This window comes from Anastrepha obliqua, chromosome 1 (assembly GCF_027943255.1).
Source record: "Anastrepha obliqua isolate idAnaObli1 chromosome 1, idAnaObli1_1.0, whole genome shotgun sequence".
In the NCBI taxonomy this organism is placed as follows: domain Eukaryota; kingdom Metazoa; phylum Arthropoda; class Insecta; order Diptera; family Tephritidae; genus Anastrepha; species Anastrepha obliqua.
In genome coordinates, this window is record NC_072892.1 from 146,696,177 (window position 1) to 146,711,495 (window position 15,319).

Sequence of the window (15,319 nt, forward strand, 5' to 3'; positions counted from 1 at the left end):
TTTTGCGATAAAAACGTCTCCTGGATCCCCTGTCCATCCAGCTCATGAGCCTAGCAGTTTCTCTCTATGTGGCTGTACGCAGAAACCCAAATTAGCGTAATATCGAAGTCTTCGGATTCAATCGAGAGAGAAGTCAGGCATTTCCCGACTAATTTCGAACGCACAAACAAAGAGCTCAAGGCCCTAATTGCCGCTTGGCTATCGGAGTAGATATTTACGCCCTTTACAGTATTTAACGAAGTAAGCAGATGCTTTCTTAATTGCGGCTAACTCCTCTTGGGAAACACTACAATAGTCCGGAAGCCTGATTTGAGCTGGCTTACTTGCCTATAAAATACAGCTCGTGCAAGAATTAAAGCCGAATGGCCATCGCTTCACATTTTTGCTGATTGGGCTCATTTATTCAGATTTATTCGAAATCAGTCCATATAAATTTCTTTTATAATAAAATAAGATATCTTCGAATGTACCCGAATGGCCTCCAAATACTGTATCATAACATGGCGAAATACTTAAGGCGATAGATACCTGTAAAATTTCGAAAAAAATATTTTTTTCATAAAATATTAATATAACACTGTGTGACAAAAAAAAAAAAATCAAATATACTTTTATAGGTAAAAAAAAAAAAATCTTAAAACTCACACAACTCTTTTAATTTTAATTCAATTACAGTCAAATTTAGCTCATTTGACGCAAAATTAAATTTACTATAACTGTAGGGTACTAAAAAAAATCCTCAATATCGGATAATATCGTAAAAATTATGTCAAAGTTGAAAAAATAGAGAAAAAATAAAAAAATTCCAAATACTTCCGTCTACAGTCTCGTCAGTTGTCATTTCAGAAAAAATGTCAACACACTGTCAAAAAGGCTTGTTTTTGTTCTTTCGAACTAAAAAAGCAAATTCGAAATCGGATGGAAATTGGCGAAGTTAGGAGTTATTCTTCACATCAACCTACTGAAAAATGGTTTTATGGCCATAAAATGAGATTTTGGGGGTGTATTGGAAACTCCTCCTATACCATTTTTCTTAGTTTTACTATACCTACAAGTTGAACTAGGTCTCCATAAAAGTATAATTTCACTGTCGCACAGTGTAATTCTTTAAGAATATGTCAAAAAAATTTTACAACGTAAATTTAAGTATTCCTTATATTATAGATCGTCGAAAACTTTTCGAAAAAATAATTTTTTCGAAGCAAAAATAGTAGAAACATTCGCCGCAAAATTCTCTTTTTTTTAAGCATTTTAATCCGCGAATTTTGTTTTTAATTTCTGTTTAATTCATATAGAAATTATGACATTAATAAACATAAAAATTTTTGGTTTTTTGTATTCAGGTCACTGACGCTGATGCTACAATGCCCGCCGATCGAGAAGCCCCGCTGGGACCTTCCTGGAAGAATTGAGTGTACATCCGCATACATGATTAAAATAAAAAAAATTAAATTGTTTCATTGTATAAATAAACTGTAAGCCAATTTTGAAAAAAAAATATATTGACTTCTATACTTTAAAAAATTGTATTGAAAATCAGGGGAAATATGGCCGTTTACAGGTATCTGCTCCCTTAAGTATGACTCTAGATATTAAGCTTAAGTGGAACAAACAAATTAAGAAATAAGAGAAGAACATGAAATCAAATATAAAAATCTCTATTGACTTATGGGCTCAAGGCACAAGTTATTCAACACAGTCCTGCTGTACAAGAAAATTCGGAAACCCGTATGGATATATGGAATACAATTTTGGGGTTGCTCAAGTTCCAGCAAATGTAATGCAAATTCAAAGATTTCAGAATAAAGTATTAAGGTGCCGTAAAAGTTCCTTCGTATAATCGCTATCACGACCTTGAACGCGACCTATGTTAGAAAGTTTCACTTTCTAAGCTTTTCTGGATAGATTGCAGTTATTCGTATAAAATACATATGCGCCGCATTATTCTTTGTTTCATTGGCAGTTTCTTTTTTATGTTGCGAGTGCCAAATCCAGCGCACAATCAGATAGTTCGCTCGCTCAGAGAATACTTGCATGAAGCGCGGATGTTGTGAGCTGCTTGAGCCATATGCAAAAGAATCGTCCTGACCACTCCCAGGTGAATGGTGATCAGAGATTTCCCCACTTGGTTGGATTTCTAGATACAGAACAATCCTCCAAGCAAATGGGGTTGGCGGAGAATGAGGAATATAAGAATATGTGTTTATGATAGGCAATTAAAAGACTCATTAAGATATCATCTTTTCAAGACACTTAAATGTTACCATGAAATCAATTTTATACTTGAATAAAATAAAAATTAATATAATATTTTCTTGTGCTGCAAATACGTGCAAGTATATCGAAAAATTAATAAAATATTTGGCTGAAAATCAGCTTTGATTGCTCAGCTGTACGTTATCCGTTACCCCCTAATTTTTTACATTAACTGAATGTCAAGAAAATACTTTTCGGAATATTTTTATTTAGACACCCACTCACTTAGATGCACTCGCGCCGGTAATTGCCCTCGTAAATTTTATTATTACATCATTAACACACGCACACTCGTTTGTGAACTGGAGGCCGGTGCGACGTTGGCAGCAGCTGCCATGCGAAATTTGTAAAACATACCCACCACCCGGCCTTTGTCGTTGGCATCGCCTGTTTTAGCTGCTTGAGCACTTCCAGCTGGGAAAGTGTGTTTAGTACGTCCTACCCGCGCACAGCCAATGTCCAGCATGAAAGCGTTTTCGCTATCACTTCCGTTGTTTTTATCCACCACATCGTCATCGCTGACTTCGTCACCAGTTCAAAGTCAAACAAACGTTGCATTTATATTTACTTAAAAACAAGTATACGACCACAACACAAAAAGCGAACACAAACACATAAATAAAAAAACTCGTAATTACTCTCTGGCAATGGTCCAAATGCACTGCGTGCGTATAAAAAAATAAATACAAAAATAAATATCGAATAAAATCGCCATTAAAAGCATTCTCTGGAAAAAATATTTACTTTTGATTTCCTTTCAAGTGTGATTGCAATACTAGTTTTTAAGGTAAACCTAAAATGGTAGGGGCGTAAGCACATATTTGATAAGATATTGAAATCAATTCATTCTAAATTTATTAAGAATTTACTTGCTCACACGTACATAAATTTGTATGTGCACGTGTAAAGGTGTGTGCGCGTAGGTGCGTAAGCGGTAATGTAATCCTTGTTGGTTGAAGTGCAACTTAAGAGCGGAAGTAATAGTAGTTCAATAAAAAATTTGCCATACAAAACGGACAAAGCTAACTTTGAATTGATTTCCAAGAAGGATTGATTTCGATTTTTTATAGCTTATATTTTTTTATCTGCTTTGGATATTTGCGAGAAAAAACAGTATTTGACTTTGGGATTGAATCTATTACTTATCTTCTTTACTTGCATACACGAATACATACATACGTATATACAGCTTAGGGTATTTTGCTACACACTCACACTATTTCACGAATACACACACATTTGCAGAACGTTTTTGATGCTTGCTTTGCCAGCTTCCGCATAATTTTCGGAGGATGCCGTCAGGCAAGTAGATGAATAGCTGATAATTTTAATTAGCTTTATTACTACAGTTTTTTAAAAGTCGGCACTGAAGCTGAAAAGCGGTTCAATACCGATATACTCGCTAGCTTTTGAAAGAAAAAAGTTGTGGGCATTAATTAAAGAGGAAATGGAAGAAAGAGTTGCAAGCCTACAGCGCGCGAAATAAGAGATGAAGCGCTAAGGCTATGGCAAGACCGCTGAATTAACGAAACACGCGGCAGATGGACGGCTAGGCTAGCTTCGGTGAAGTCAATTTTTATACAACCTATTTCCAGAAATACCTGTTCAAAATAAGGAAAAGCGAAAATCCGACATGCATATCATGTCACCGATGATGGCATTCTTCCAATCCATGCATTGGAAACAAGAACTTTGAACGCTGGAGAACGCAGTCGGTCACACAACCACTGAAAAAAAAAATACCAGTCTAACGGTTAGACTTGATAGAAGTGAAACCTTCCGTGAAACAAACTGAGAGAGAATAAGACGAAAGCAGCATTAGGAGCGGGATAATTATAGGTTCATTATAATATTGCTATAAAGTTCATATTTTATTTTCTTCATTTTATCATTATTCATCCTCAATGTTTTCAATTTCAACAAATGATACGAGTGGCTTATGATAGATAAAATATGATACAAATGCTTTGGTTTCGATGTTGTCAAAAAAAAATACCCAAACGGACCGAAGAAACAGACTTACAAATTTCTTCCATTTTCGTCTACTTGTATTCATATAAAAATTTATGTCTCTTCCCACCAAAGCTAAATGTATTAGTATATTTTTTCTTGTATTTATTCAAGGCTGAAATCCAAAAAACTGTTTTCAATAAATAATCAGAAATGTCCTACAATGCAAATTTCAAAAAAAAAAAAATTGGATTTCTTGTGATTCGAACCAAGAATTTTGGATCGGAAGCTCACATTGCTAGCCGCTCGGCAATCGCGCCATACTGTCGGTGTTGGCCTAAAAGTTATTTAGTTCGTCGCTACGTTTATATGTAATTCGTTTCACTTTTTCCCAAATCACTCCCAACGATTCTAAAGAAGTTTTCACTTCAAAAATTAATGTACGAAATATTTATACCGATTCACTTAAACTGACTTTCAGTATCTAAACCAAAAACAGAAAAGCCAAAAAACTGTTTTCAATAAATAATCAGAAATGTCTTACAATGCAAATTTCAAAAAAAAAAATTCCATTTTCGTCTACATGTATTCATATAAAAATTTATGGCTCTTCCCACCAAAGCTAAATGTATTAGTATATTTTTTCTTGTATTTATTCAAGGCTAAAATCCCGGCGGTACTGCAATACCGGGTCAACCCGTGGCAGAGGCGGAGCATTGGCGCATTTCCAAAAATTAGTTTAACATTTGTTGTCCTCCGATGGAGGATCTATCAGATGTTAAGCTGATAGGAACAGATACCACACTACCTACTTCAATAGATTTTCTAATAAACCTTTTGAGAATTTACACGCTCACAAAAATTAATGTACGAAATATTTATACCGATTCACTTCAACTGACTTTCAGTATCTAAACCAAAAAACTGTTCAATAAATAATCAGAAATGTCCTACAATGCAAATTTCAAAAAAAAAATTCCATTTTCGTCTACATGTATTCATATAAAAATGTATGGCTCTTCCCACCAAATCTAAATGTATTAGTATATTTTTTCTTGTATTTATTCAAAGCCGAAATCCCGGCGGTACTGCAATACCGGATCAACCCGTGGCAGAGAAGGAGCAAGCCCCTAAAACACTCCGCCCATTTCCAAAAATCAATTTAACATTTGTTGTCCTCCGATGGAGGATCTATCAGATGTTAAGCTGATAACCACACTACCTAGTCAATACATTTTAAATAATAAACCTAATAAAACTTTTGAGAATTACACGCTCACAAAAATTATTTATATCAACATATAATATAACGCTTCGTAACTAAATAACTTTTAGGCCAGCGACGACAGCATGGCGCGGTAGCCGAGCGACTAGCAATGTGAGCTTCCGATCCAAAATCCTTGGTTCAAATCACAAGAAAAAATAAAAGTTATTTTTATTTATTTCGTCGCTACTTTTATATCAACATATAATATAACGCTTCGTAGCCAAGTTGGTCGCTTTTTTCGTTTCACTTTTCCTCAAATCACTCCCAACGATTCTAAAGAAGTTTTCACTTCAAAAATGTACTTGGTAAGATGCTAAGCAGCGAGAAAACATGGGAGATAATCAGTGGTTTCACGGAAAATACTCTTCGGATAAAAAAGTGCGAGCTGGTCGCAGATATATCCTGGAACGCTAATTAATTAATTAGAATTAATGCGAAAGCTGTTCCAGGCTGGGCGATAGTTCGAAACGAGGGGTAGTTCTTTAGTCTCCAGACAAACAATTGCTGCGAAGGCAGCTTTGATAATGCATTAGGCATTTTAAATCTCCTCATCCTCAAAAAAAAAAAAAAAATTACGATTCATGGGAAACTTAAATTACGATTTGCGGAAGAGCAGTACATGGAGTTTCCCATATCAGCTCATTTTGCACTATATTTCACGATATTTCTATTCAACTACAGCAACCCAGTGTTAGACAATCAAAATTATTTGCCGGATGTGTCTAATTGACTTCCAGCGGTTTCGTAAGGTAAAATCTGCATTAAGAGGAGCACAATTTACGTCCATTGAAAGCTTGAAAGAATAAGCGGTACGCACGCTGAAGAATCTGGCAGAAGAAGGCACTGGTCCAATTAGGCCAACCCCATTTTTCGGCTTTAACAAAAATAATATAAAACAAAAAAACCAAAAAAATGGATCCAAACTAAAATCAGAGAACACTGGAACGGCACAATGGAGCGGCCTCAATCACTCCAAAAAGTTTTTGAACTTAAAAAAATCTGCAAAATCTGCTCCAACCCTAAATAAAAAAGGGCCTCAGATTACTCTGTGGAACACTTATAGGTCACTCTACCTGTAATAAACACTTTAACACAATAGGATTATCTAGTACAAGATTATGCAGTTACCTCACAACTGAATGGAACGAACAAAAAAGAGGTTGTCTGTAAAGTCGGTTTACTGACGATAGTTTAACGTGACAACGTCATAAGAAAATATTGATGGAATGGTTGCAATTTTCAAAACAAAATTTTAATTTTATTTGTTTGATAGATATTTTGTATGGATATAGAGGAGGAGGTAAATGGAATTGCAATGGAATAGGTCAAGTTACATTTACACAAACATGAAAAATGACGAAACATTTATCAAATTCATGAAAGATATCTTCAATTTCGATTGTGCATCAGACGTTAATAAGTCAACAACACTAAGAGGCACCATCATCGATTTGCCTTTTTCAAGACACTTTACACTCGAAACACTCCCTTTCATTTCCTACTTTTTCTATCATCCTCCTATTCTCAACAGAGAAATGGTTCATTACCATGCACACAGGAAGAAGGTATATGCACATACAAGTATGTGAATTTATATAAAAATGCGCATATACATACATATACATACATATATATGCTCAATCAAGTAGGACAGAGCCAGATGTCGAACGTTGCTGAACGCGGGGGCCGATTGTGCTCTTTGTTGTTCGTTCCGTGCTCTCGCTTGCAGTTCAAGCACATTAGCTTACATTTGCTTGCGTACGGAATAGATTCGTATATTTAGTATGTCCATATGACTTGTATGCATCTTTACATATAGATTTGTTCTTCTTGAAAATTGCGCGAAATTGTATATGTATATGCATGTTTATATACATATATTAGTACACAACATATCTTATAAGGTATATGCTAAATATTACCATACATTTTTTCCTTCATATATAATATAATAAAAAAAATAATAATAATAACATTAAAACAACAGGTATTATTAACAAACTTGGTTTTATTTTAAATTCTTCAAGTAAATCAAATTAATAATAATCAATAAGAAGGCATATGCAAATACAAATACGTGAATTTATATACGTACATATGCGCATATACATACATATATACGCTCACTTAAGTAGGAGAGAGCAAGATGTCGAACGTTGCCTTTCGTTTGCTTTGATTGCTTTGTCCTTCGTTCCGCGCTTTCGCTTGCAGTTCATTCAAGGTAACGGCAATGAGCAAGGTAACGGCAACGAACAAGGTAACGACAAATGAGCAAGGTAACGACACATTTTTTCGTGCGTGCAGCCGGCTAAATCGAATTATAAGACGTTATCACGTCAAAAAAATGTTTCTACATCTTCTTCACCTTCACCTTGACAAAGAGCATTAACTTTAGATTGTTTGATCGATACTTTATGAGATATAGATCACTACAGCCATCTAACGAGAAAATAATGGATTTCTTCTTTTTCCCCAAACTAATATATACGACAAAATCGAATCAAAAACCATTACTACACCTGTTTAAATTTTCTAAATTCTTTCTTATTACAGATAAGCACTATTTAGGCCACCACAGCCTAAGCTATGGATATTTGTTGTAATTCATTTTTAACTATAAGAACAACTTTAATAATCAAATTTCTTTCTTCATTATTATAAATTGAAAATAGAGTGATTCTAAAATGCACTAATTATCATAAATTTTGTCCTGAAGAAAAGGCTTGATGGGTCAGAAGAAGAAGATAATGTTGTAATTTTGTGTATTTTTTAAATAAAGTTTTATAAAAATGTATAAATAAATACGTCTTTCACTTAAACGGATTCATTATTTATTATTAAAATACAATTTTCGTTAGTAAATTAGCTTGGGTTTGGCAGCCGCATCGCACATAGAGACAACGATGGCACTTAGACCACAAAATAGGCCCGTTGATTCAATCTGATCAATTTTTGAATCATTTTTGTTTGACACGAAGTCCATATTGAATATTTTGTTGTAATAAAAATTGCCTCTAATCGCCTTGCTGATATCCGAGAAATATTTTTCGCAGCTCTTACCGTTATGATAATATTTGGTTACGCAATAGATAATCCCTTTAATACTTATAACTTTTGTGTTGTGTTGAGTTCATTGATTCGAAGCGGACTATCTCACAAAACCCATTTTATGTTTGACAATTGTATTTAGGTGGCGATAAGCTTATCAAATGGTATTTAATATATGCGGAGGCATTCATTATAGATATTAAATATTATTTCTCAGCTTGTTTGTATTGTGCCATGTATTGAATACTTATGTATGTATGTACATACAAAAGGCAAAGTATACTTCAACGCCAGTGAAAAACTGAAAAAATTAAATTAAATTGAATGTAATCAACAAACAGCAGAATTCGTTGCACATATAAATGAAATGGGTGTTTTTTTAGATGCATAGATGGATAGATAGATAGAAGTCAGGGTTAGTGGGTTTTACATTTCTATGCAGAATTATTTTTATTATTATTGACACGTTCAAAAAATATAAACATATACCTCTCAGAAATAAGTATATGTGCAAGGGTATTTTCAAATGAAAAACTATAAAGAAGCAGGAGAAAGGTTCAACCAATAATTTTAATATATATTTAGGAAAAATAGGAACAAAAAATTATACAACAAAAATTCAACTTGACTAAACTTATTAAATTAAAAAAGAAATTAAAATAACTTCATATGAAATATAGTAAGTATATGTGCATTAGCCTTTCTTTACACTTTTTTTCAACGTTTCTAAAACTTGCGATTTTCTAATAATTAATATGTTTTTCATTTTGAGAAAGAACATCATTTATACGCTTAGGCTTAGAGTCTGGTGAGTTTTGAAGAGTGGAATCACCTATCTTATACCACTCTTCCACTAAAGCACCTTTCAGGTATTTGACTGTCTCAAACTACCGACCATTTTTATAAATAAGGGCCGACAATATTTCCCAGATTAGGTTTAAAATCGGTACTTAGTGCTGCCCAATTCTGAACTGAAATTTTTCTTGACGATAGGAAAGCCTTAGTTAAACGAGCCGTATGAATTCTGGCGTTGTCTTGCTGGAAAGCCCAGTCGTCTCCGTATATGTTTCCCGCAAACTCAATGAGAACATTCTCTAATATTTCAACATAGAATTCTGCGTTGGTTCTTGTCGGAATAAAACAAATTGGAGACTTTCCACCATGTCCGAAAGCGGCCCAAATCATCAAAGACCAGCCACCGTGGTTCCAATTATGGCGCGTTTGCCGTGGATGCCTAAGATCCCGCCAATATTTCTGGCAACCATCTGGACCATCTAAGTTGAACTTTTTTTCGTCCGAAAATACAACGTTTCGGAATTCGTTAGTACAAAATTTATATTTTCCGGCAATTGCTAAACGAGCCTTAATGTGGCGTGCCAATAGTCTTGGTACCGGCTCCCGCAAACAATATTTAAGTGTTCCGTCCTCGAATAAAAATTTGATGTATTCGTCTATCGGTGACCTTAAGACTTAAATGGTGTTTGATTTTCTTGCAAGACATTTCTTTTTGAGCTGCCAGACGACGAATTTCTCGTTTGCATGTGCTGTCGATGGTAGTTGATCTGCCGCTTCGGTTGAGTTGACCATATGTTTCTAGATTTTTAACAAAGTTGCTGATGGTATTCCTATGCCGATTTACACTAGCAGCATTTTCATAAATACTTTTGCCAATTTCGCTTAGCCCTTTAATCAGACCAAGCTCTTTAATGGATAAATGTCTTCAACGTGGCATTCTACAGATTAACCCATCAATAATTCAATTATTCTTTGTTCAAAAGAAGTAATCTATTTTATTTACATTTTTCTTTATGACACCAATGCAAATAACACAAATTTGTTTCATAACTTGCTCTCTAGGCTTGCCAAATCAATACAGATCTCTGATTGCTTATTTCATATGAAAACCAAATCTCGCAACACAAATTTGTAATAACGGTACTAAGAATAATGACCAAAGAAGAATTTTGCAACCGAATAGTTAAATTGGACTGCAATTGCAGACTTTGGCATACCAAACAAAAATGTACCGTTACTATCAACAAAGATATCGGTATAAAAAACCTTGCACATATACATACTTATTTCTGTGAGGTACATATTTAGGAACTTAGTGTAGTCACAAAAGATGTCCTATTATGTCTATCGCATGCTAAAGTTCTAAGTTCGCTGAATGATTTGCTCGTCTCTCTGCTGATTGTCTTTCTCCATGTTGTTTTCGGTCGACCCCTACTTCTTCTTCCTTGCCGGTTCCATTGTAAGGCGGCATTTGCTATTTCACTCACAGGTTTGCGTAAGAAGTGGCCAATCCAGCCATACTTTCTTTCCATAATTTGTTTGCCAATTGTGGCCCATAGCTAATTGTTGTCGAATTGTGGAATTTATCCCGAACATCTATTAATAAAGCTTTGTAACTTATGTGGGATAGAAACCGTCTCAAATTAAGTTTTTGAGCCATGAAGCAGCACTGTTTTGACGCAAGTATTAAACATTTTTAATTTAGTATTTAGAAGCAAGCCTCTAGTCCTCGAGATATTAATTAAATTTGGCAAAAACACATCTGCCTTTTTTAACCATTTGGTGATGTCAATGACGGTACCTCCTACAGTACTAAGAATACTCCCAATGTACTCAAATTGTGTAACGTTTTCTGCTAGATTGCCACTAATATTAAACTGGGAATTCGCATAGGTTTAGCTTTATGTTGATGTGGATACCCACTTATTCATATTCATCACTCTCTCATAAATCATCGGCATACAGCTGGGGACTCAAGGAGGCTGAAACAACCCCTACGGCGTGAGTCCTGTAGATTATAGTCTAACGACATTTTGTTGATGTCAGTCGCAGGTTTTTGCATAATATGTCCAATCCGTCTCAATTTACGCTCTCGTATCTCAATTTCAGCAATCAGTTATCGGGCCAATATATGTGCGGAATGTCTCTTGGGCAACGATTTATGAAGATGTGAAGCCAACATACCGTGTTTCACAGCCATATAGGAGCACTGATTTAACGTTGAAGTTAAACATTTTTAGTTACGTTTTCGTGGTTAGCTGGTTGGAATACCATACAACTTCGAGTGAGGCAAAGGATGATTTGGCTTTAATTATTCTGCATTCATAACTATTTAGTTAGTTCATATTTTTTCAAAACTAAATACGGACCCAAAGTTTTTCTCAAAGTGTAGTCTACAAACAAATTATTGCGGAACTTCCCCTACAAAACCATCTGCCGTTCGGAGGCAGCGTAAAAGTGTAGGCCGCTATCTTCACATCACATATAGGAGGAGGAGCTCGGCGAAACACCTAATAGAAGTGTGCGCGCCGCCAATAAATACTTTTTTTTAGCTAAGATTGGCAATATAAAGTCATCCATACATGAGATACAAGGCTGAAACTATTTAAAAACTCTAAATGCGATATGATTTGCTTACTAATAGGCCGAAATATTTCTAATTTTTATTCTTTTCTTTTGTGTTTTGTTGAAAAAATTCTATATTTAGAAAAATTCACCCTTTTTGTGCACAAATACTTGCCTGTTTGTATAAAAGTGAAATTATTGCTTTAAGAATTATAATTCGCAGCTGTCTGAGGCTACACTATTTGGTTTTCAATAAAATAAATGAAAATATTTCGCCACATTAGTATAAACAAACTCAGCAGGGTGTATTAGGTGGCGCCTACTTAGCCATTTGCGTACGTATTTCAATGGATATACCCAAAAGCATTCATAGTCGCATAAACGTACGCTAAATCCTATGCTGCTTTATAGGCTCATCCGATGAATGTTTATTTGGGAAATGTCTGCAAATGAACACAAACTGAATTTTTAGGCATTACAGTAATTAGTTCAATGGATTTTGCAATTACCCTCAGTTTATATACCCATAAGTCTGATTTCGAGATTAACTTGTGCCACACTTCAGTTTAAGAACGCCAGCTAATGAAATTATTTAATGTTAAGCAATTGAATTGTTTCGCTTTGTAGATTTCCTATTCCACGATTGTGAGTTGGCTGTTTAGTTTCTCCACCTCGTTTCCACGCACGAAGCAAATGAGCCCATGCGTCTGTTGTTTTCATATTCGCATAAGCACAAACATATATTTATGTAAGTAATTTCGGTTTGCTCATGAGAGAAAATGAAAATACAGATTTACAAATAATTAACATTTTTTTTTACAGAAGAACCAAAACATCTGATTGCTATGTAAAATCGGTTGCATAGTCTGAAAATTTACATAATTTATATACATACACATTAGGACGGGTGGATTTGTGGGGAGGCAAAAAAATAGCCCATTGCTCTGTGAAAATCATATTCTAGGGATCAAAATAAGAAACTTTGCCGAAGGAACCATACTTCTAAAACGAATTCTGATGTCCCCCAATTTGGGTCGAACTTTTTAGTTTCTTTTCTCATGTCAAGGCCAAAAATGGTGATATTTTGAAATGATTGTATGGGGAACCCACCAGGGGAGTACCAGGGGGTGTGCCACTGGCATGGGTGGATCGGCCGTCCAAAGTTAGTGGGGGTCGGTCATACATTTGGACTCGATTGGAGCACTCTAAATGGGTCAAAGTGGGATTTTTCGTTCGACCCAAATTGGGGGACATCAGAATTCGTTTTAGAGGTATGGTTCCTTCGGCAAAGTTTCTTATTTTGATACGATTTTCACAGAGCAATGAGCGATTTTTACATCGACCCGCCCTAATACACATGTATGTATGATACATATTTCTTACAATTGAAATCGAAAATTTTCATATTTTTGCAAAAAAATAAGTATTGTTTAACTTTGTAAATACCGTGAAAGCCTTTACGAGTGAAATATAGCAAATAAAATTTTCTTTAGTTTTATACTTCACTTACTTCGATGGGTGAACGAATTCTTCAAATACGAAACATTTTTATGATCTACCTTTTTCCTCCAATCCAAAACTGTTATTTAGCGATATCTCAAAAATAAAATTATTTATGTGGATTTTTATACTCAGCGACCGATTTTACTTAGGAATTGGATGGCCAGTTTCTTCGGTTTTTTTGCCTCTAAGCTAGTGTAATTTAGTTAATGCCCTAGAATAATCGCCTAATGTGCAATGCAGATTAAACTAAACACAAATACATGGAATACAGAATAATTGATAGGATAGCTGAAAACTTAGCTGGAGAAGCGTTTATCCAATTTTTTTTAACTAGTGAGAAAATGTAAAAAAATTTCTGAAGTATTTGAGTTTTTCAGCTTTAGAAGAGTACATATTTGTTTGCTTATGTGCATGGTGGTTTAAAAAGATTACGGATCGATATTAATGTGAAAAAAATTACAGCAAAAATAAAGAAACAAACGGAATAAATATTTTTTTTAATTATTTTTTTATTTAAATATTTTTTTAAACTTCGGGGTTATATAAAAAATAGTTAATATTTCTTTCTTTAATTAAAGCATCGAACATCATTTTTCAATATGGGTGAAGCGAAATTGAAAGAGGAGATTCAATACTGACTTTTCCGAAAATAACACAGTCTTACTTTCTTTTTTGCTCCAAAATACGCGCTAGGGCTTATTTTTGGGGGAGGGCAAAAATAAAAGTACATTTATATATTTTTGTTTAATATTTATTTTACACAGAATACAGAAATTTAAATTTATTTAGTTATAGTAATGTCATCCTCTTCTGAAACATCGTCATAAATACAATTCTGAATTATATTCTGATTTTCCTCCAAATCCATTTCCTGTTGAATCATTAGTCCGAATCTCTCATGTCTTGCGATATAGCTATCGTTAAATGAATGATTATCTAAGTAGCCTGTTTTTAGTGCATTGGAAACATCACTATCAATTATTTTGTCCCATGAATTTTTTACCCAATTCACAACTTCTTGTAAGTCTGGTTTTACAAAATTACCTCGATGATTTCTCACCATTCTATAATCAATATTTTCATTGATGTCCATCCGCAAATGATCTTTGAATGGCTTGTTTAGTGCAATTTCAAGTGTCTTAAGGTAAACAGTCATTATTTAATCAATCTTCCTCTCAGCAAGAAAGTTTTTCATGTCTTTAGCGCGGTGAGTACTGGCTGAATCCCGAACTAGTAAACCTCTATTCTGTCAAATCACACCTCTTTCTTATAACTGCTTGGGTGCACCAGGCTTTTTCACTTTCAATGACAAAAATTCCTGAAACACGTTGAATCTGGTCTTTTTTACCTTTAGTGGTTAAAAATGGTAATACTTTCTTGTCATCTAGACGAATCACCAAAATACAGGTAAAACGTGCAATATTGTAACCAGTAGAAGGAAGGTAAATTGACGAAGAAGCCTTGTGGTGAACTGTCGTTTGAGCTGTTTGGCCTAAGAATACCGCGGTCTCATCCATAGCAATCATGTTGGATAATTGGCATTTCGAAAAATCGATGCCATCAACAAAAAGCTTAGACGAAAGTGCAACAACTTCATTGTCTTCCAGCTTGAACTGATCTCCTTAGAGACATTCATTTAAAGAAGTTCTCCAAGCAGTGTGAAGATGCTTTAAATTCTTCTGTCGATATATTAAATTCAATTGCTGTTTCAAGGGCAAATTTAATATCAGCCCTGCGCACAAACAAAACCATTGCTCTTCTTCCTACAATCCATTCCCAGATGCAATCTTCCAAATCAGAAAATAACGGCTGCCGACCTGATCCAACTCTGCGTTGTTTCTCATTTCCTTGGTCCACCAGTTGACACAGGTAATCGTAGTCTGCACGCCATTTATGAACCATACGGAGATTCAGCATCTTCTCTTTACAGAATGC

At 34.7% G+C, this 15,319-nt stretch overlaps 2 pseudogenes; both read right to left on the reverse strand.

Moving 5' to 3' along the window:
• Positions 1-4,858: 4,858 nt before the first annotated feature.
• Positions 4,859-5,030, reverse strand: LOC129236555 (U2 spliceosomal RNA; annotated as a pseudogene).
• Positions 5,031-5,267: 237 nt separating this feature from the next.
• LOC129236539 (U2 spliceosomal RNA) lies at positions 5,268-5,451 on the reverse strand (annotated as a pseudogene).
• Positions 5,452-15,319: the final 9,868 nt, after the last annotated feature.